Raw genomic sequence first — 22,873 nt, forward strand, 5'->3', positions numbered from 1 at the left:
ATATATGTTTGAGGTTTTTGTAGTCTTCAAATTATTTCTAATTATGTTCTGGCCCTCTTACCATCCGCTCAAGAAAAAATCTAGTTGATGATCCCTGTAATAAATCAATCAATGACAATTTACAATTTGTATACTCACACACCCCTTTGAGACTAGTCAATGTATAATGTCTTTCTTTTATGTCATACAGGTTTTTCACTGGAACAGCCTGCTTTGCTTTTAGCACCAGTATGGTACATGTTAAACATTTTGAAAGCTTCTTTTCAATGTTTTCCCCTTAAAAATGGCTTTGTCCACAATTGTACTGTGAGTGAGCTACAAAACTGGTTTCAAGATTGTGGCACATTTTCATGGTGAAGACTAAAATGACTATGGGGTTATACCCAGGACTTGTACAGTATTGGTACGTCTGACACAATTGAACATTATTTACTATGTTTCCTCAAATTGAGAACTTTACATTTGCCTTTGGTGGCCACTGGCCAGTAGGCTATTGCCAAGCTTCAAATGTCATGAATGTTTTGATCATATTGCCAACCAGAGCCATGCACAGACCATTGGAGGGGCAGGTGCTCGCTCAAAGAAAAATTTAAAAAAGACCCCCCACAACAATTTTTTTTTACCCAAATTCTCTACTGCTAATACTTCCAAATTCTGTTCTGCTCCTTTAGTCAAATTAAATTTTTTGTTTTAATAGACCTTTCTTTTTCAGCAAAAACCTACTGCTCACAGAGGGCAAGATTATCAGCAGATTATGTAAATCAGCTATGTAGTTAGCTAGCTAACTGTTAGCTATGCTGTTGTAACAATTTAACTACTCTTTACTTGTGTCTGGAGTTTGTTTTGCTGCTAACATCTGCAATAGGCCTTTTGCAACTGAAAGACGACGCCCAGAGCTTACCCAAGATGTTGCACAACAACTGAAGTCAATAAATCATTGATTAATGGCAAAGGTGTGTTTCCCTTATTATATGACACACTAATTTATTTTCAGACTATGTTTCTTTTCAGGCAGGGTTATGTTCGAATGTTACCACCCACCGGCATGGCAAATTTCTTCTTCGTGACTGAGCCAAAACAGCTTTTTGACATTCATTTGCTATTGCTCTTGCTGTATATATCTGTCTGTCTATCATTATCGTTTGTGCTTTGTCCATGTATCTGTTTGTATCTTTATACATTTGCCTGTCTGTCCATTTGTGCAATCCCCCCTATGATGCTTGTAGGATTGCCAGTTGCAACACCAAAGACCTGGGATTGCATCAGTTGCCCTGCCGACGTCAAGTTTACTAGCAGCCAACGTCAAGTTTACCAGCAGTGGATACATTTCCTCGGATTGGATGAGCAGGATGAAACTGTACAGGCATCATTTTGTAATGCGCTTTTCAACCGGGAGTCTTTCTCAAACTATTTACCGGTGGAGATGGACTTTCAGAGGAGACTTCAGCTCAAAGAAGATGTCATTACGACATCTATCCGGACAGCGAGACTAAGTAAAAAGAGCCTCTGAGCTACTTAGCTGCTCAAATGTCAATTCTAAACTTGCCATAGGGAATGTGCTTCTTGAAATGCTTATGCAATTAGCTAGCTAACATTTGCTGTGATAGCTGGGATAGCTAACGTTAGCAGTGCTAAATTTGTAACGTTACGGTATCAAAACTTCGGAATGAAGTGAGAGGTCATAGTTACATCTATTTACAGGTTTCTATCACAAGAGAGATCAGCTGCCAGACAGATTCGCCACAGGCTTGCGATTTCTCAGCACAGAATCTGTGTGTCTTGCGATACAACACCACTAGTATGCATGCCTGAAGCTTCAGTGCCTACTCACATTCCAGTGAAAAGATCAAGAGTGGACTATTCCATTGATGACTACAGTTATCAGTTATCACTGACATCATCTGCAGCATGGAACTGTAAGATACTTTGTAGTGACCTTGTAATGGTCATGTATGACAAATTTGTTGTTGCACTGATACATTTGATAGGTGAAATGTATTGCTGTGCCAAAGTACTAGATCTAGACTAATGTAGACAGTGAAAAAAATTGTACCTCACACCTGCAAACTTTTATCACTGCTACAGAGTCCCAGACACGCCTGTTCTTATGGTGAGGAAGTACATTGTGTACGAAGACTGCCTGCTGCAGCTTTTCCAATCCTGTCCAGTTTGCACCAGAGAATGTGAAATCATGAAGCAGTTCCAAATTACCCTGATCTACATTGCCCAGATTTGACCTCACTGTGACAACACCAGGATGGGGATGAGTACAACACCCCTGCAGGCAACCTCCACCTGACTGCAGGTATAGCTTTCACCGGCTCTTCTTTTACTCAGACAACAAGGTAAAGCCAAATATTTTCTAGTGTAATCTGAAACCTTGGATGTAAGTATATTATGCTTATCTACGTTTTTCTGTGCTTCATTTCTGCTTCAGTTCCTGAATGCGCTAAAAGTGCAGACCGTTTGCAAATCAACCGACTACAGCCATCAGTGAAAGGTACTGCATCCAACCACATACTGGCATTGGAAGTCGGAGTAGAAAGTCCTCCTCCAGCAGTCTGTTGGGGAACCTGTGGATCTTGGAGGGGATATGAAAGCAGACACCTGGCCACTGTGCAAAATTTGTTTTGTGAAATATATTTGCATGCTGTCTACTTTTGAATTCCATGTGGACAAAGGCACACACATGCCTGCATGTCCAACGCATATTTGACCATACACACGCACATACAAAATCTCCACACTTCTCTTGAGTTGGACTGACATTGATCTCAACCTCTAACATCCAATTTGTAAGTCACTCTGGATAAGAGCGTCTGCTAAATGACTTAAATGTAAATGTAAATCTAACAGGGTCCTACACCATGGTCAACTTGAACATCAATCAGAGGAGGAAGGGGAGGATCATCCTCCTCAGTGACTTTCTTAAAAAAAAAGGTAAAACATTGAAAAACTAGACCAAATATATTAATGTCACCAAATAATTGATTAAAACACACCGTTTTGCAATTAAAGTCTACAGTAGCCTCAACAGCACTCTGTAGGGTAGAACCATGGTGTAGCCGGAGGACAGCTAGCTTCCGTCCTCCTCTTGGTACATTGCCTTCAATACAAAACCTAGGAGGCTCTTGCTTCTCACCCCCTTACATAGACTTACACAGTAATTATGAAAACTTACAGAGAAAGTCATCCAACCTACCAGAGCTCTTGCAGCATGAACTGACATGTTTCCATCCAATCAAAGGATCATAGAAGGAATCTAGTACTGAAAGCATAAGCTACAGCTAGCTAGCACTGCCATGCATAATATGTGGTGAATAGTTGACTCAAAGAGAGAGAAAGACAACAGTTGAATTGTTTTCAACAAATACATTTCTTCAAAAATGAAGGAGAAGCAAGAGTGTCATTTTTTTCACTTTCAGTTTCACTTACTTAGCTAGCAAATGCAGCTGGCTAGTTTAGTTACGCAAACACTCAAACAAAGGGATTCTATGTTAGCTAGCTGGCTATGACTATCCAACACAACACTGGAACTCTTCAAGTCAAGGTAAGCTTTTGGTTTTATAAAATGATTACTACCGGGGCCCGCCGGTCTAACTACTTACTGACTATACACTGTAACATTACTGATTGTAGCGGGTTTACCAACGCATTAGTTATATTACCTATGTTGACTAGGACTTTAGTTTAGCTAATATGGGGACAACGATGTAGGCTGTGTATAGCGGTTATGACATGGTTTGGCTTGGAAAGGTTTTTTCGCCTGGTCACATACAGCTGATGTGTTGTTCTTTGAAGTCCAATGTGGCTGCTATGATCAGGGGTGTATTCATTCCGCCAATTCTGTCAAAAAATGTTTCTTAAACGAAACTGGGATGAAAATACCTGAATTTGTCCAATAGAAACTCTAAGTTGCATTTGTTGGAATAGTGATTACACCCTAGATAAGCTAGATGCAGGCAAGAGTGTGCAAGGCTGTATTGAATGTGTCACTGTCTGTCTATGTGTCACTGTGTGTCATCTCAAAATGTTCTCTCGACCTGTGTGCACCTACGTTGTAAGCTTTCATTCATAGGCTAGGTTGTAGGGAATATTTGAATATCACGTAGTAGCCTAAACCTATCGATGTTACACTGAACTGGATGAATGGAATATGAATGAGAGTCATCCAACATGCTGTAATAGAAATAAGGCCTTGCTCATGAAAAAAAAGTGTTCTCCCTCATCATAAACAGCACTGACCACCACTGACATCATTAGAGTGTTGGACGTACAACTTGTACAGGTGAGCTTTTCATCCATGGAGTACCTTTTTCTGCCTAGATAGGCGTCTCTGTGTCATGTTGGTAATGGCATCTCTGAATCCTGATTTGGAAGCCTCTGCCCAGCCGAACAAAGATTGAAGTAAACATTTCCAATAATACTGTTTTTCGCTTACACAGAGCAACAATGTTGGCAACAGCTTGAGAATGGAGGAGGGACTGCTGAGGAGCCTTGCTGCCCTGGAGGAGGCAGATGTCAGCATTGGCTCCATAGTCACAGATCGACACACCTCGATCCAGAAGTACCTGAGGGAGGAGAGGCCTGACATCAAGCACTACTACTACAACCACCTGTACTGGTTGGCCTCAATGTCAAAGTGTGGTGTGAAGATGGTGGCAAGGTAGACATCGGTAGTTAACCACATCCAAGATGTTCACAGTCACGATGACGACATATTCCCAAACTGCCTGCACCTACCCCTTACAGGTGCAGAGGCCAGGGATTGGCTCAAACTGAGTATGTATAAATAGTTGTGTGAACGTTGCTTATCCCTCTATTTGTGAACCTTTGTGTTTAACAGATTTACAACTACTCTATTCAACAGGCACGGGTGAACTCTGCATATTTCTACATTTGGTAGGGAGACCAAAATTAGGTAGGTTTAGTCTGACCTGTTCAAACTACAACATAGAATATATGATATGATACATACAAATATATACTAACTGCCACTGGTAATAGTACAGTGACTATGTGTTCACAGATGTATGGAGACTTGGAGTCCAGACCGACAGACGGGATTGATACTGATGTCTCTGAATGGAGAGAGACCTTGCACTCAGCATTAAGACACAACTTGTATTTACTAGACACAAGTTGTAATTGTGTATTTCTTATTATTTCATTGTATGCTATTAGTCAACAGGGGGAGGGAGAACCCCTGTGTATTACGTATTCTACATGGACCTGTTACTAAATGTGGAAGTTATCCAAACACCTAGTTTATAATATTTACAAAAGTTCAGCAATTGCACTCTTATTACTCTGTAGGCTACTAACCAATTCAAAGCGTCCTCTGGCATCTAACCATACATCTGCCTGTAGTTATTGAACTCAACCTGCAGGACCCATGGGTTGAGGCAAACTCCCTTATACACAGGATGGAATGTCATGCACGACACCCCTCCTGCCACCTGAATGCACAGATCCATAACCTGTAATGCATAAACACCCACTGGAGACTTGAGACAGCACAGCTTTGCCTAGAGAGCTGTGCAGTGTGCATGTCAGTGTGTAGACAGTCAAATCCTGTCCCTGTGGTGAGGGGTTGTAAGAAAGCTACTATACACAACTTATTTTGATGCTAGGTAAAGTGTATGCATACTGTCTTCATATAAGCACATCAATATGATTTATTTTTTTTACAGTAGAAAAGGTTGGTCTGTGTAGCACCAACACACACATAGAATTAGAGTTGACAAATCAACATAATACACAACATACCTCTGCAACTTCCTTAGAGCACAAGTTCTGAAGCTTGGAAAGATTTGTGCAATGTTCATATGTGAACCTGAAGGGGATATTTATATGAGTAGTTCTGGGATTAGTCATCCTCTACAGATCTAACAGCAGACATAAGGTTGCTAGCTACTTTTGTAGCAAGAAAATGGCTCGCCATCTTCTGCATAACTGGATATGATAGAGAAATATCAGCTATCATGTCTAGCTAGCTGCAGATATGGCTAGCTCACAGGAGGTTGGTGGCACCTTAATTGGGGAGGACGGGCTCATGGTAATGGCTGGATGTATCAAATACATCAAACATATGGTTTACATGTGTTTTTGATGCCATTCCATCTGCTCCTTTCCAGCCATTATTATGAGTCATCCTCCCCTCAGCAGCATACACTGGGCTAGCTTGCCATCAGCTTGGCTAAACATAAAACGTCAGCGCAGGTGTTAGCGTACAGAACAGAATAATAGCTACCATCGCTCGTTCTGATTTAGGGCTAGCTAGCAGGCGGAAAAGCCAGGCAAAATCAGTGAGTTTAGCTTCAGCACCAACAGATAACATTAGCTAGCTAGCAACACTGAAACCCCCATTTCGTGAATATGTATTAGTAGCCCAGGTCATTCTTCGGAGGTGGAACATAAACAAGCATTTCCTCTCTAAGACAGGAATTACGTTGAAAGAGGCAGCACTGCCCTCTGGTGGGCACATTTAAAAACAGTCTAATTGAACCCTTCCATGTCTCTGACCATGAGAGATTACATAAAACTCAAAAAGTAGCCAGTGTGCTACTAATCTTACTACCACTAGGCGTGTGTAGTTTCTGATTGTGCTGCAGCAGCAGGAAGACAAGTGCAGTGTGTGCTCGCATGGGTGTAGAGAAGCGGGGAGGGGACATTTTCAAAGATTCAAAAATGATAAATTAGCTATTTTGATGGTCAATTCTTCACAGAACAGGAGAGAAAAGAGAATAAAAATAAAAATATATTAATAAAAAAATGCTACCAATCTAAAAGTGCACCCCTAGAGGCCTATCGGTGCACGTGCCTAATGCCAACCATCGCACCCTGTCATCATCCTAATTTCTTAAATAAGCAACTGCATGACAGCACAATAATTGAAAGGGATCAATAATCTTACAGTATAAACATTTCGGAAAACTGACTGGATGTTACTTGATGTTTAAACTGCCATTTTTTTATCGTTATGTTTAAACATAAACAAAAAAATGCATTAAATTATGTGAATTCACAATCCAGATATGGTTATGCGTATGACCACTAGGGGCAATGCAGTTCAATCTACCGCAGTCCTGGCTACCTACCTACCTACCAGTTCTCACTAGTTACCACAACCAAACTCACAAAGCCTGCCTATTTCTACAACTGATCTTCTTAAAATAGTATTTTAAACCTAACCCTAACCACCCTGCTAACCTTATACTTTAAAGATCATTTTTGTTTCAATTAACTTTTACAATATACAGTTAAAGTCGGAAGTTTACATACACTTAGGTTGGAATCATTAAAACTCGTTTTTCAACCACTCCACAAATTTCTTGTAAAAAAACTATAGTTTTGGCAAGTTGGTAAGGACATCTACTTTATGCAAGACAAAAGTAATTTTTCCAACAATTTTTTAGACAGATTATTTCACTTATAATTCACTGTATCACAATTCCAGTGGGTCAGAAGTTTACATACACTAAGTTGACTGTGCTTTTAAACAGCTTGGAAAATTCCTGAAAATGATGTCAGAGCTTTAGAAGCTTCTGATAGGCTAATTGACATCATTTGAGTCAATTGGAGGTGTACCTGTGGATGTATTTCAAGGCCTACCTTCAGACTCAGTGCCTCTTTGCTTGACATCATGGGAATATCAAAAGAAATCAGCCAATTTCCAAATGCCTGAAGGTACCACGTTCATCTGTACAAACAAATAGCATGCAAGTATAAACGCAGCTGTCATACCGTGTTCTGTCTCCTAGAGATGAACGTACTTTGTGAAAAATGCAAATCAATCCCAGAACAACAGCAAAGGACCTTGTGAAGATGCTGGAGGTAACAGGTACAAAAGTATCTAAAACGAGTCCTATATCGACATAAGGCCGCTCAGCAAGGAAGAAGCCACTACTACAAAACCGCCATAAAAAAGCCAGACGGTTTGCAACTGCACATGGGGACAAAGATTGTACTTTTTGGAGATATGTCCTCTGGTCTGATGAAACAAAAATAGAACTGTTTGGCCATAATGACCATCGTTATGTTTGGAGGAAAAAGGGGGACGCTTGCGAGTTGAAGAACACCATCCCAACCATGAAGCACAGAGGTGGCAGCATCATATTGTGGGGGTGCTTTGCTGCAGGAGGGACTGGTGCATTTCACAAAATAGATGGCATCATGAGGCAGGAAAATTATGTGGATATATTGAAGCAACATCTCAAGACATCAGTCAGGAAGTTAAAGCTTGGTCGCAAATGGGTCTTCCAAATGGACAATGACCCCAAGCATACTTCCAAAGTTGTGGCAAAATGGCTTAAGGACAACAAAGTCAAGGTATTTAGTGTGGCCATCACAAAGCCCTGACCTCAATCCTATAGAAAATCTGTGGGCAGAACTGAAAAAGCATGTGCGAGCAAGGAGGCCTACAAACCTGACCCAGTTACACCAGCTCTGTCAGGAGGAATGGGCCAAAATTCACCCAACTTATTGTGGGAAGCTTGTGGAAGGCTATCCAAAAAGTTTGACCCAAGTGAAACAATTTTAAGGCAATGCTACCAAATACTAATTGAGTGTGATGAAAGAAACAAAAGCTGAAATGAATCATTCTCTCTACTATTATTCTGACATTTCACATTCTTAAAATAAAAGTGGTGATCCTACCTGACCTAAGACAGGGAATTTTTACGAGGATTAAATGTCAGGAATTGTGAAAAACTGAGTTTAAATGTATTTGGCTAAGGTGTATGTAAACGTCTGACTTCAACTGTATTACTTTGTGTATAAGGTAACTAGTGGAAACCCTACCAGACAGAGCTCACCTTACTGCTGTCCACCACCCTCTCAGCAATTTGAGGTTTTCTGTTGTGTGCCTCTCCTCCATGTTCTTAGTTGTCAATACGTACCTCATGTCCAACTTCTCATCCATGTGATGGTTGCAGTGATGTATGACCGTGTTCATAGACGTCCAACAATCTGTTTCACGGTTTTTCGATATGGCATCTTGTAGTTTGGTTCTAGATATGTCATTAGTGTATTGAAGCTGACATCCTATATCACTGACAATGGCTGCATATCAACTGCAATCATTTCTGTCATCAGCATTGTGATTTTCTCACTCCATCCCTTATCGCACTGCTGCCAATTGCCTCTCTTTCAGCATTGCACCTGTACTGCCACTGTAGCTCAATTCCACCACAAAGTTTTGCATTTCATCACATCATTTAACTTCTCAAACTATTGCCATACAGGACTTCGCTGCTGTCGCTTTCTTGTCTCACTCTCAGCCATTGTTCCAACTGTTAACGATGATAACATGCGGAGACCTTTATATCCATGGCAAATCATTTGAAAGATGCATATCTCCTCCCACTTACAGCATAGTTGCATTAGATATGTTTAATTTACATTTTTGCCTTTATGATGATGATGATCGGGACCTGTTAATGGTAGTTTTGTGATAACTGCACTGTGATTTTACATTTTGTAACAAATTTAAACCCAAAAAATAAAAAGGTTATTGGCTAGGGATTTTTTGAAACCTTAACGATCCCCAAAAATTTTAAACGTCACACCCCTAGCATTTACCATGTAGAGGGTCGTTGCCGATTGCTTAAGCACTTGAAACCATGTTTTTTTCCATTGGTCTACATTGGGCTGCATTCCTGTTTGACTCAATTTACTTCACATGGATCAAATAGGTTGCAGTCATGTAAATCTGAACGAGATATATTAGCTTGCGCTGCCTTACTTTGTGACTGGAATATATCTGGTTCTTGAGCCAAAAATGCATGCCGTCAGAGTTTGATCCTCTACATGTGTGATGCCAAACCACCCATGTCTGCGTCCCAACAACACTGTTAAAACACTTAAATCACTCTGCAATGCCTCTAACAATTCAGATTCTGGTTTTATGACTGAATCCTGGTGCAGTTATTGTGCTTTAAGTACAAAAACAAACCAGCACGACATAGTTAAGGAAAAATATTCACTTAACAGCAAAGAGACATGATCAACTCTCGATAGATTACATTTTCTATCATGACACATCTGTAATATCATCATGTTCTTGTTAAAAATCCCGGGACATTAAACAGCAACATGTCAACAGCAAAATGAGTGCAGCAAAGTTGACATGTTTCTGATTCATGTCCAGAAATGTTGAACATCCAAATAGTTCATACATCATAGAATCAAAGCGTTGTTCGTAAACAACGTCCAAAAAGCCTCTCAATTGATTAGGCCCGGGGTTGAACTACTTTCTCACCCTGGTATTGGGTGATGCTCCAGGACAAGGGGATGACTGACACAGACAAATCAATACAATGATGGGTAGCTATATCTGGTCAGGCTCACTACCTTATTTCAGACTAACAGTATGGTGTACATGTTAGGACATTCTGTCTTTAGCCTTCCCTACTATTTTATTTCAGACCAATGGTACATTCTACATGTTAGGACACCCTCAATCTCAAACCCAAACCCACTAGTTTATTTCAGACCAATAGTATGGTGTCGATTTTAGGACACCCTCAGCACTCTGAATCAGGTGATTGAAGTTCTGGTTCTATCACACCTAGAGTACTGTCCAGTCATGTGGTCATCTGCAGCAAAAAAAATAAACAATCTCCAACTCACTCAAAACAGGGGTGCCAGATTAGCAGTTCATTGCTCTATCCGTATGAATGTCAACCGAATGCATCTTAATCTCTCATGGCTTCCCATTGAAAGCAAATGAGTATCCAGTCTAGATATTTTTTAGGAATGTAGTCATTTTCAAGACACCAAATATTTTTTAAGACCACAAGCTATGAACAAACCACTAAACCAGACAGGCAAGTTCAGGTCATCTGATACCCCCCAGACCAAGGACAAATCTCCTCAATTTTACAGAGCCATCACTAAATGTAATTATTTACCAAATCATATTTCTCAGGCAAAAAGTAAACCCACCTTCAAGAAAACAAAAAAATAACATCTAATGTGATCAGTCATATGACTGGACAGATACTAATCCCATTGAAGTTAAATGTATCAAATCAAATCACATTTTATTAGTCACATGAGCTGAATACAACAGTGAAATGCTTACTTACGAGCCCCTAACCAACAATGCAGTTAAAAAAAAAATACGGATAAGAATAAGAAATAAAAGTAAGACGTAATTAAGGAGCAGCGGTAAAATAACAATAACGAGACAATATACAGGGGGGTACCGGTACAGAGTCAAAGTGCGGGGGCACCGGTTAGTGGAGGTAATACCGTAATTTCCGGACTATAAGCCACAACTTTTTTTCCACGCTTTGAACCTCGCGGCTTAAACAATGACACGGCTAATGTATGGATTTTTCCTGCTTTCAATTTTTTTGGGACTTCTGTGGTTTCAGTGCACAGGAGGAGGAAGATGGTGACCAATGACTTTCTTGGAAGGCTACTGTTTACTGCAAATTTTGTATTTTTTGTTACAAGCCGTGTTTCGTTAAAGCCTGTTTCTTTTTGTTACAAGCCGTGTTTCGTTAAAGCCTATTTATTTTTGTTACAAGCCGTGTTTCGTTAAAGCCTGTGTAAAGTTCATTTCTTTCAATGTACCAGGTAGGCACCTGCGGCTTATAGACATGTGCGGCTTATTTATGTTCAAAATATATATATATTTTTAATTCAGTGGGTGCGGCTTATATTCAGGTGCGCTCAATAGTCCGGAAATTACGGTACGTACATGTAGGTAGCGTTATTGAAATAACAATGCATAGATAATAACAACAGAGAGTAGCGGGGGGGGGGTGCGAATAGTCTGGGTAGCTATTTGATTAGATGTTCAGGAGTCTTATGGCTTGGGGGTAGAAGATGTTTAGAAGCCTCGGACCTAGACTTGGTGCTCCGGTACCGCTTGCCTTGCGGTAGCAGAGAGAACAGTCTATGACTAGGGTGGTTGGTGTCTTTGACAATTTTTAGAGCCTTCCTCTGGCACAGCCTGGTATAGAGGTCCTGGATGGCAGGCAGCTTAGCCCCAGTGATGTACTGGGATAGACACACTAACCTCTGTAGTGCCTTGCGGTCAGATGCCGAGCAGTTGCCACACCAGGCAGTGATGCAACCAGACAGGATGCTCTTGATGGTGCAGCTGTAGAACCTTTTGAGGATATGAGGACCCATGCCAAATCTTTTCAGTCTCCTGAGGGGGAATAGGTTTTGTCGTGCCCTCTTCACGACTGACTTGGTGTGCTTGGACCATGTTAGTTTGTTGGTGATGTGGACACCAAGTAACTTGAAGCTCTCAACCTGCTTCACTGCAGCCCCGTTGATGAGAATGGGGGCATGCTCGGTCCTCTTTTTCCTGTAGTCCACAATCATCTCCATTGTCTTGATCACGTTGAGGGAGAGGTTGTTGTCCTGGCACCACACAGCCAGGTCTCTGACCTCCTCCCTATAGGCTGTCTTGTTGTCGGTGATCAGGCATACCACTGTTGTGTCATCGGGAAACTTAATGATAGTGTTGGAGTTGTGCCTGGCCGTGCAGTCATGAGTGAACAGGGAGTACAAGAGGGATGTAAGCACGCACCCCTGAGGGGCCCCTGTGTTGAGGATCAGCGTGGTGGATGTGTTGTTACCTACCCTTACAACCTGGGGGCGGCCCGTCAGGAAGTCCAGGATCCAGTTGCAGAGGGAGGTGTTTAGTCCCAGGGTCCTTAGCTTATTGATGAGCTTTGAGGGCACTATGGTGTTGAACGCTGAGCTGTAGTCAATGAATAGCATTCTCACATAGGTGTTCCTTTTGTCCAGGTGGGAAAGGGCAGTGTGGAGTGCAATAGAGATTGCATCATCTGTGGATCTGTTGGGGCGGTATGCAAATTGGAGTGGGTCTAGGGTTTCTGGGATAATGGTGTTGATGTGAGCCATGACCAGCCTTTCAAAGCACTTCATGGCTACAGACGTGAGTGCTACGGGTCTGTAGTCATTTAGGCAGGTTACCTTAGCGTTCTTGGGCACAGGCGAGCATAGAAGTAGTTTAGCTCGTCTGGTAGGCTTGTGTCACTGGGCAGCTCTCAGCTGTGCTTCCCTTTGTAGTCTAATGGTTTGCAAGCCCTGCCACATCCGATGAGCATCAGAGCCGGTGTAGTACGATTCGATCTTAGTCCTGTATTGATGCTTTGCCTGTTTGATGGTTCGTTGGAGGGCATAGTGGGATTTCTTATAAGCTTCCTTCAGCTCAGTGCGGATGTTGCCTGTAATACATGGCTTCTGGTTGGGGTATGTACGTACGGTCACTATGGGGACGATGTTATCAATGCACTTATTGATGAAGCCAATGACTGATGTGGTGTACTCCTCAATACCATCGGAGGAATCTCGGAACATATTCCAGTCTGTGCTAGCAAAACAGTCCTGCAGTTTAGCATCTACTTCATCTGACCACTTTTTTATTGATCTAGTCACTGTTTCTTCCTGCTTTAATTTTTGCTTCTAAGCAGGAATCAGGAGAATATAATTATGGTCAGATTTGCCAAATAGAGGAGGGAGAGCTTTGTATGCATCTCTGTGTGTGGAGTAAAGGTGGTACAGAGTATTTTTTTTTCTCCGGTCACACATTTAACATGCTGATAGAAATTTGGTAAAATGGATTTAAGTTTCCCTGCATTAAAGTCCCCAGCTACTAGGAGCGCCGCCTCTGGGTGAGCGTTTTCTTGTTTGCTTATGGCGGAATACAGCTCATTCAATGCTGTCTTAGTGCCAGCCTCTGACTGTGGTGGTATGTAAACTGCTACGAAAAATAAAGACTGGGGTCTACAGTTTATCATGAGATACTCTACCTCAGGCGAGCAATAGCTCGAGAATTCCTTAGATATCGTGCGTTTGCTAGCAGAATGTAAGGAAGTGGGGGTTTATTCGATCGCCTATGAATTCACAGAAGGCAGCCCGCCCTTCTGACATTTTTTCTCCGCCACCTCTTCACGCAAATCACGGGGATCTGGGCCCGTTCCCGAGAAAGCAGTATATCGTTTGCATCAGCCTCGTGAGACTCTGTCACGTCCTGACCAGCAGAGGGAGCAATTGTATTAGTTTTGGTCAGGACGTGGCAGAGATTTTGTGTTACGTGTGAGTTGGTTGTTGGACTCCCAATTGAAGGCAGGTGTGTTGAGTTGCCTTTGATTGGTAGTCCTATATAGTAGTGTGTGTTTTTCCTTGGGGTTGTGGGTAGTTGTTTTTGCACTGCGTTTTGTGTGCCTGCAAAACTGTTCCTGTCGTGTTTATTGTTTTTTTTTCCTGTGGATGCTTTACTCGTGTTTATTAAAAATATGAGTATCCACATTCCCGCTGCACCTTGGTCCATTCCTGACGACAGGCCTTACAGACTCATTGAAGAAAAAAAAGGATTATGCCAGTCCGTGGTGAGTAATCGCAGTCCTGATGTCCAGAAGTTATTTTCGGTCATAAGAGACGGTAGCAGCAACATTATGTTCAAAATTAGTAAAAAAATAAGTTACAAACAAAAAACTATCGATTGGCGGCACGTAAAACGCCTGCCTTCTTCTCAGGCGCCATCTTACATGTAAGGTATTTTAATTGTCTGTAATGTCTACTTATTAAATGTTTGTAATGTCTTAATGTAAAGTGTAATTTATTGTAATGAATTTTTAGTTCTGTGTTGGGTTCCAGGAAGATTACATTTTGCCGCCAGCTATTGGGAATCCTAATAAAATTTCAAATTCAAGCCTCACCCTATCAGCTTATTTCAGACCAAAGGTACGGTGTCCAATGTCTATTTTAAGACACTCTCAGTCACAAGCCTGAGTCACCATAATCATCACCATCTGTATTGTATTTGTTGAGTGCAATTCAGTTTTATTCTCTATGACAAGACCTCACAGAAAATATCTCTGCAATATCTCGAAATTATGAAAAGATGGCTTGCCAAATCAGTTTCTGAGAATGACAATCAAGAAGGATGCCTGTGATCCTCACTCAAAATGTATGCACTTCAAATATTTCTGTCAACATCATTCTCTCAAACTGGATTTAGTGGATGCATGAGAGGCAATTACTAATCAAATAAGGCAATGCTTCTCCTAGCTTCTCCTATCCAGAGATTTTCACTGGGTAGACAGGGAAAGCGAAATGAAAGTTGATCTGAAATATCTCAATGACATAAACTAAACCTTTTCCTCACTATAGCAGTCAATAACTTAATAATGGGCTGCTATTCCTTTTTTGTTCAGACTTGAGGAGAGAAAGGAACCAAAGCACCATTGATCATGGCCTTGTACAACAATGCACTGCAATTACGCAAAAATAATATGATTTTTGCACATCTAACATTAAAAATAAAAATACTGATTGTGCCAGGATGTCTCTTTTCAAATAATTATCACATCATCCAAAAAGTGAGAGAAATAAATAATTATTCAGATCATGGAGCTAATAGCTTAATAATGCAGCAAGATTAACACCGATCTTATTTACTACTTATGTATCTCAGCAGTTTAGGCTAGAGGATATGCTGCCACACACACACGAACGCACACACGTTATAGTAAACTATAAAGGTCGTTCCACGAATAGAGTACATTTTAGGTATTGTAACTTAGTAAAAAAAAACTATTCATTTCACCTGAATGTAATATTCTGATATGAAGAGCACATGATCAACTTAATAAAAAACATGTTTCAACATCTCAAGTGGTTGAATAATCTTTTCTGCTATAGTAAGTGTCATTAAAGTAACATGGTTGACCGTAACAGGATGGATCCAGTGTTTTACCAGTGCGAGTGCTACAGTCAATATGCTGATAGAATTTAGGTAGCCTTGTTCTCAAATTTGCTTTGTTAAAATCCCCAACTACAATAAATGCAGCCTCAGGATATATGGTTTCCAGTTTGCATAAAGTCCAGTGAAGTTCCTTGAGTGCCGTCGTGGTATCGGCTTGAGGGGGGATATACACGGCTGTGACAAAAACAGAGGAGAATTCTCTTGGGAGATAATAAGGTCGGCATTTGATTGTGAGGAATTCTAGGTCAGGAAAACAAAAGGACTTGAGTTCCTGTATGTTGTTACAATTACACCATGAGTCGTTAATCATGAAACATACACCCACCCTTCTTCCCGGAGAGATGTTTATTCCTGTCGGCATGAAGCACAAAGTATCCAGCTGGATGTACCGACTCCAACAGCAAATCCTGAGAGAGCCATGTTTCCGTGAAACAGAGTATGTTACAATCCCTGACGTCTCTCTGGAAAGAACCCTTGCCCTAATTTTTTCTACCTTGTTATCTAGAGACCGGGCATTAGCGAGTAAATACTCAGAAGCGGCGGGTGGTGTGCGTGCCTTCCGAAGTCTGACCAGAAGACCACTCCGTCTACCTCTTCTCTGGCGGCGTTGTTTTGGGTCAGCCTATGAAATCAGTTCAAATGCCCTGGGTGGTTCGGACAAAGGATCCACTTCGGGAAAGTCGTATTCCTGGTCGTAGTGCTGGTAAATTGATGTCGCTCTGATATCCAATAGTTCTTCCTGGCTGTGTGTAATAACGCTTAAGATTTTCTGGGCTAACAGTGTAAGAAATAATACATACAATTTTTTAAAAATACTGCAAAGTTTACTAAGGACTAGAAGCAAGGCAGCCCTCTCTGTCGTCACCATCTTCTCTTCTGGAAGCTTGGGTCCAACAGGAAGGGGCAATTGAATGTAAGCTTCACAAAGAAAATGACATTGTAAAATAAATGATAGCCTAGTTATCTATGGGTAACATGGTTGTGGTATGCTCGACACATTCCATTTTCCACCACAAAACACCAGAAGATTGCCAAAAAGAGTAGAAACAGCTCACCAGCGTTTACACTATGATTTGACTATTACATGTTCAATGTTTCTTTAAAAAAAAGTTTTTTTAAGAAATAGTTTCACCAAATGGTTGACCTTAAAATCAATTAATCACTAATCACATGAAATAAATAATAACCTTCAGAAATGACTTAATTAAAGCAAGAACATAACTAGGGGTTTACAATTATGGTGAAAACTTGAAGAAATGTTGGGGTTAAGGGGTTCAAATCTTCCTATAAGTCATACAAAAATGACAAGGGACATGTCAAAATGCAGATTTATGGCACCTTAGCAAGTCTTTAGTTATATATAAAAAAAAAAGATTTAATGGATTTTACATGTGGTCTATATTAAAGGGCACTTATAACAAGCTTTTAAAAATGCAATATTGCTGCAAAATTTCTGCTTAAAATATCAAAGGGATGTACTCTATGTAAATGTTCTCTATTAGTGTAAGGACCTATATGCACATGATTTGCTTATTGTTCAAAAGGCTATTACATGCACACATTCTGTATGTCTAAAGCTCTATATCATTTCCCTGTGTTATTGTTGATGGCTTTTGTGGTTGTGTCATGAAAACACATCTAGGGGATCTCAACAGCTTATTAGTATTTGAGAGCACTTGTGTTTCAGAGGCCTTTCTAATACCATGCATTGTGCCATGGAGAGGTGCTGTAGGGACCAACAAAATTGGCAAACAGGTTCCTCTGCTGTTCATTGACCACAAAGTGGGGCACATATGCCCTTGGATAATCCAAGAGAGAGAGAGAGAGAAAGAGAGAGAGACATTTAATCTGTGTGTTCTTTACATTATCATCAGGCACACTAACAGCTTTTTCAACACTTGTGTCTCACTTCAAAGTGATAGTAGTAAAAAAACAACAGCAACATACTTACTAAAAGAGTGAGGCGCATCTCAATCAAGACATAAAGGTGACAGATACTCATAGATCTGCCTCCCCTTCTAATTAAATGATAGGAGTGTGGAGCAGAGGTAGTCAATAATATATTACAAGGAATGCTCAATCCTGTGTCCATGGCAATCGGTGGTCCACCAGTGCCATAATTGCAGAGATCCTCCTTGTTGACATGCACCTTATCAGACATTCTGGTCAGTCACTCGGTGAGTAGCTTTTCAATTCCTCTCAGGCAGCGATGTAGCCAGCGTTGTACTCAAGTGTGTGTGTGTGAACAGGCCCATGCCACACAGCACAATGTTGTGCATTCAGCAAGGCCCCTTCCCTCTGTCCACAGACAGTAATTAACTTGTAAGCTTGGGTAAATAACACTGAACATATACCTATTGTAGAGCCTTGATTTGAGATCAGCATGCAACAGAGTTCGGACGAATTCAATTTCAAATCCAGTCAATTGAGAAAGTAAGCCAAATTCCAATTCCAATTTAAAAGTTGCTAATTGAAAAGTATTGAAGAGAATTGAAATTGGAATTTCAGTGTACTTCCTGAATTGACTATAATTAGAATGGAATTGATCCCCAACCCTGGCATGCAAGCATTGGGGGAAAATACATTTTGGGGGGTTTGCCCTATATTGAACTGCCAAAATTAGCAAACAACCATCCTTTTTTAGGGATTACTTGTCTTTAACACATGTTGATCATGTATGGGTCAATGTGCCGCTAATTGACTTAGATTGGCGCTCAGGACCTTAACCTCTCTAGGGTATGTGGGACGAAATCGTCCCACCTACTCAACAGCCAGTGGAATCCCGTGGCACATTATTCAAATACAAATAACATATGACTATTTTACACCATTTTAAAGACTCTCGTTAATCTAACCACACTGTCCGATTTCAAAAAGGCTTTACAACGAAAGCAAAACATTAGATTATTTCAGCAGAGTACCCAGCCAGAAATAATCAGACACCCATTTTTTCAAGCTAGCATATAATGTCACAAAAAACAAAACCACAGCTAAATGCAGCACTAACCTTTGATGATCTTCATCAGATGACACCCCTAGGACATTATGTTATACAATACATGCATGTTTTGTTCAATCAAGTTCATATTTATATCAAAAACCAGCTTTTTACATTAGCATGTGACGTTCAGAACTAGCATTCCCACCGAACACTTCCGGTGAATTTACTAAATTACTCACGATAAACGTTCACAAAAAACATAACAATTATTTTAAGAATTATAGATACAGAACTCCTTTATGCAATCGCTATGTCCGATTTTAAAATAGCTTTTCGGCAAAAGCACATTTTGCAATATTCTGAGTAGATAGCCCAGCAATCATGGCTAGCTATTTTGAACCCCACCAAGTTTGGCCCTCACCAAACTCAGATTTACTATAAGAAAAATGTTATTACCTTTGCTGTTCTTCGTCAGAATGCACTCCCAGGTCTTCTCCTTCAATAACAAATGTTGGTTTGGTTCAAAATAATCCATAGTTATGTTCAAATATCCTCTGTTTTGTTCGTGCGTTCAAGACACTATCCTAAGGGTAAAGAAGCGTTTCGTGACAAAAAAATTCAAAATATTCCATAACCGTACTTCGAAGCATGTCAAACGCTGTTTAACATCAATTTTTATGCGATTTTTCTCGTAAAAAAGCGATAATATTCCGACCGGGAAACCCTGTTTTCGTTCAAAGACGAAAAAATAAAAACATGGAGTCGTCTCGTGCACACGCCCCCAGTCTCATTGTTCTCAGATCGACCACTATCCAAATGCGCTACTGTTTTTCAGCCATGGCCTGCAAAGTCATCATTCAACGTTCTGGCGCCTTCTGAGAGCCTATGGGAGCGTTAGAAAATGTCACGTTATGCCAGAGATCCCCTGTTTTGGATAGAGATGATCAAGAAGGCCAAGAAATTGTCAGAGAGAGCGCTTCCTGTTTGGAATCTTCTCAGGTTTTGGCCTGCCAAATGAGTTCTGTTATACTCACAGACACCATTTAAACAGTTTTAGAAACTTTAGGATGTTTTCTATCCAAATCAAACAATTATATGCATATTCTAGTTACTGGGCAGGAGTAGTAACCAGATTAAATCGGGTATGTTTTTTATCCGGCCATGCAAATACTGCCCTCTATCCCCAACAGGTTAATTTTGTGGGTTACAGCCCTTTATGGTGCCTTTGGAACTGCCTCTATTTTAAGCTTTAGCCCCACCCATCTCTTTAAGGATTCACATGTGAGGCTATGTACTAAACAACCAAAGATTTCAAGACTAAAGGCTGGTTTATACTACGGGTGTGTTCGTAAATTTAATCTGGAGTGCCAGAGCGTTGTCAGATTGACCGTTCGTAAATTCAGAGCGTTTCGCTCTCGGAGCATTCAGAGCACACACTGGACGCTCTGGCCAAAAAGTAGGGTTGGTGCGAGCGTTCTGACCTAACAGCAGTCAAGCACCCAAGCTAACTGGCTAACGCTGGCTAGCTTGCTAGCTACTTCCGGACACAAATGAGAGAACACCTCACTCTGACCATTTTACTTGCCCTAAAAGAGCTGGTTAGGCTGTTATGTTATCCAGAGCGTTGGTGACTGCAACTGTGCTGCTGGCAAAACATTTATTTCGCTTTTTTGCCAATGTTTACTGACACCAACCATATTCAACGGGTGTTGAGCGTTCATAAAGCCGTCAGTTATTCTGCGCTCTGGCACACTCAGACGAGAGTGCTCTGAAATCGGAGTAAATAGTCAGAGAGAATTTACCAACTACGTCTACTGGCAGTTGTCGCAGTAACATCATAAACATGAAATTGAAATAGTTACTTGCATAGTGGAGTCTTTTGTTTAGACATGTAGCTAGCTAGCTAATCAATGAACCATAATCCCAACTCATAATGTTACTACCCTGCATGAATCTGCAGGTAGCTAACCAACCAGGTTCAATGTTAGCTAGCTAACATTAGGCTATAACTAGCAATGCAAATGGCTCTCAGATACAAATAATATTACTACACAGATCATACACTTAACGTTAGCTAGCTAGCCAGCCAGCTAACATTAGCTAGCTAGCTAACAGTACACTTTAACTTGAAATGAAAACAACTTTAAACAAATTTGAAACGTGTAAAATCTAAAAATGTATCTAGCTAGACTTTCTTACCCGTATATATGGATGGACGCTTCTCCCTCTCTGTCACGAATGCCATGGTTGCCCTTAGTTTGAAAAGGTAATCCGGTGACAGGTGACAGGTTCTCTTTTCGACTCCATCTGCATATTTGCAATCAAACGCCAAAATGTTCTCCATCTCCTTAGCAATCATACTCTAATTCCATTGATTTCAAAACTCGGTCCTCCAGAAAGTGGAGAGCAACACTTATGCAGGTGTACTACGTGATATCTTTCAAAAAAGCTGTGTTAAAAAGGATTACCTACACATACTGACCAGCTTATATTACAGACAGATACATGCTACATGGCAGGCCAATCCCAAACTCATCTCTCAGCATGTCCAGCCCACTCATTATCTCAGACAATCATGGTTAGCAGGAAGGTTGCTGCCGTTTTCCATGGCTAAACCAACTAGGCTCATAATTTCCTTTTTTTTTTTTTTTTTTTTTTTTTTTTTTACAAATGTCATACACATTTGTTATTAAGGCACATGAAAGTTCACATGTTCCAGAAGGCATTTCTGCCCAAAAACACATTGTCACGTCTGACTTGGACTGGTTGATAGGTGGAATCAAGTGCAGGAGACAGAGGTGCTGGAGGTGAGTGTCTTTTAATAATCCTACTCACACACACGCCGAAAAGCACAGGGCGCTATACAAAGTTCCATTAATAGTTAACTGCGCCCGTACAACACAAAAAATATAATTCCTAAGGCAAGGAGCGCAGCCCGGTAAATCTTTATACAAAACAAAAAACTGTCGATCACACAACGTGGACAATAAACAATCCCGCACAAAAACCCAACTGAAAACACACCTTAAATAAGTCCCCACTAATGACATACACAAAACAGGTGCGGAACAGACAGACAAAACTAAACGACAGAAACAACGATCGGTGGCAGCTAATAGGCCGGCGACGACGACCGCCGAGCGCCGCCCGACCGAGGAGGGGCGCCACTTTCGTTGGATCCTGTGACACACATTTTGATTTCAAAAATAAGTTTACGTTCAAGTGGTGCTCCTGTGATGTAGGGATATGCGACATACGCCTAGTTTCCTAAAACGAGTCACGTATTACACACCATCTCTCTGGTGCTATAAAAGTTTTAAAAAAAATATTCTACAAGGCAAATCAATTGGAAAGTAACCATCTGCCAGGATATGAGTGTCACTGAAGCGGGGGTAATGAACAAAATGTTTCCTATTTCACACAAACAGGGAGTCATTAGGATGTGTCCTACGCCACAATCCTAAACTGCTGAGGGGATATTACTATTAGCAAACAGACGTGGGGCATAGTGTAGAAGCACACACAAACATACACACAGAGACACATGAACCGACGCAGGCAGGCACGCAGACAGACATGTACACACACACACTAAACGGAGGAATACAAACCATATTGAATATGGAATGTTGGGGAAAACTAACATTACTTTTTCAAAGCTGAATTGCTGACAAACTATCTCACTCATCATCAGCAACTGATATTGCAGATTGGAGAAGCTTTGTTTTTATTCATCAGTGAACATTGTGCCTACAGTAGACTATTTTCATATTAAAATGGCATTGGGTAAAGTTTCCAAAGTACAGTCAGAGGCAAGGGGAACCTGATCAAAAGGCCCATTCACCCCTCTCATACTGTGCCCATTGTGGCCACAGCACAAAGGCGCTTCTGGATTATTTTGATGTGAAACCAGATAATTTCTCTCTTCAATGGGAATGAGAAGTGTGACGACGACTCTCCAGACGCTTGTCGTCTACTGTTAACACAGCTTTTGTTTCTCCTTTGTTTCTGACAGCTAGCATGCTAACATCTCTTCTCTGGCCGCCATTATTCCACACTCTCTGTCGACAAGGTCGCTTGCTGAGGGGATTTGGTGCCGAAAGGAGAGTGTGGCCTATAGCATTAGTCATGGCCACAGGAAACCCAGCTTGAGTCCTCTAGGTTTCACTTTC

At 40.9% G+C, this 22,873-nt stretch overlaps 1 protein-coding gene and 1 long non-coding RNA gene across 7 annotated transcripts in view; one reads left to right on the forward strand and one right to left on the reverse strand.

The window, feature by feature from the left end:
• The window catches only part of adgrl2a (adhesion G protein-coupled receptor L2a), a 210,813-nt gene that overhangs the window by 103,999 nt on the left and 83,941 nt on the right, over nt 1–22,873 (reverse strand). The gene's annotated exons all lie outside the window — the stretch shown is intronic.
• Nucleotides 2,093–3,387, forward strand: LOC115157940 (uncharacterized). The gene is made up of 2 exons (XR_003868584.1): nt 2,093–2,305; nt 2,438–3,387. It is a non-coding gene; the product is annotated as an uncharacterized LOC115157940 (long non-coding RNA).

Source organism: Salmo trutta, chromosome 22 (assembly GCF_901001165.1).
Source record: "Salmo trutta chromosome 22, fSalTru1.1, whole genome shotgun sequence".
Taxonomy (NCBI): Eukaryota; Metazoa; Chordata; class Actinopteri; order Salmoniformes; family Salmonidae; genus Salmo; species Salmo trutta.